Here is a 1,347-nt window from a genome sequence, read left to right as displayed (position 1 = left end):
TAATGTGGGCTTTTTTGCCCCCCTTTTCCCAATTTGTGAGGGGTCGTTCTCCCCCCCACACCATACACCCCAGAGGAATCCCTTGTCGGTGTTTTGCCCTGAAAGTATTTTTTTTTATTGTTTCATGTTGCGCCCAAAATCATTTTTCAAACATGGTTCCCCCCAAAACCTCGCCACCACCCAACCCCTGTTTCTTGTTTTTGCTCAAGCCTACAGTAGGTCACATTGACACGCACACACACACACACACACACACACACACACACACACGCATGCGTTTCCATATGGTCCACGTTTTATTGGCGGAGACGCAAAGGCAAGCGAAGATTGGAATGAAATGAAAATCCAACAGAAGAACACACAAGCGCAAGTGCAATTACAATTGCAAGTGCAGTGTAGCGTGGTGGGCATGCCCCCATGCACACACACGTACACTCTCTTGCATGCAAGCACTCACGCATTCCAAGGGTAAGCGAAAACAACAACGATGCCTCAGTGTGCAAGTTCAGAACATGCCAAGCAAGCACAGGCGTGAACCCCCAATGAACACGCATGCACACATGCGATGACACTTCCTTTGAACAACACGCACACGTGACAAGTCAACACAACAAAAGCAAAGAAAAGGGCATGAAGCAAAATCGTGCTTGCGCACGCCCCCACATGCACGCACACACACACACACATATGCAGGCAGCCGACTTGATAAAGAGGAAAGCAAAAGTCTCACATGACAAGGTGTCAAGCGAGTTGAGTGGCTTCACGTGTGCACCCCCATGCACACACTCGCACACACATGCAAGCAAGGACACCTTTGATCATGTCAAGAACAAAACAGAAAGACTCAAAGGAAGCAAAATGACACAAGCCACAAAAGGAAACAAAGAAGCAAAACAAACTTCGTCAGGCAGGCGGTAGGCAAGTGACATGACAACGCCATCAGCGATGACAGGGGCACGACTGGAAACACAGTCGGCAACAGCACACACGAACGCGTGCAGGCTTGAAGAAAATGAATGCAGACAAACACACAGGTGAAGTCGCAAACGGAACACACACACACACACACACACACACACTCATCTTTTATGTACGACGGAGATTCGCGCTCGAGTATTACACCCCATTTACATACTATTTTTCATTTGTTTTATTAGGGGAGTTTTTTAAAAATGGAACTAAAAATAAAAAAAGAAGGAGCAAGATGCCAGCATATTCTTTTCTGGGATTGAGCGCAGAGGAGGCTGTAGCTCCTCAGACAGTCATGCATCATGTTTAGATCGTATAGTCATATTGAGGTATATGGAGATGTCTGCACCCTCTTCTCTTTTTTTTCTTCTTATTGTC

This window comes from Salpingoeca rosetta (assembly GCF_000188695.1).
Source record: "Salpingoeca rosetta unplaced genomic scaffold supercont1.38, whole genome shotgun sequence".
In the NCBI taxonomy this organism is placed as follows: domain Eukaryota; class Choanoflagellata; order Craspedida; family Salpingoecidae; genus Salpingoeca; species Salpingoeca rosetta.
The sequence above is the reverse complement of the archived record's forward strand: the minus strand, read 5'-3'. Positions refer to the sequence as shown.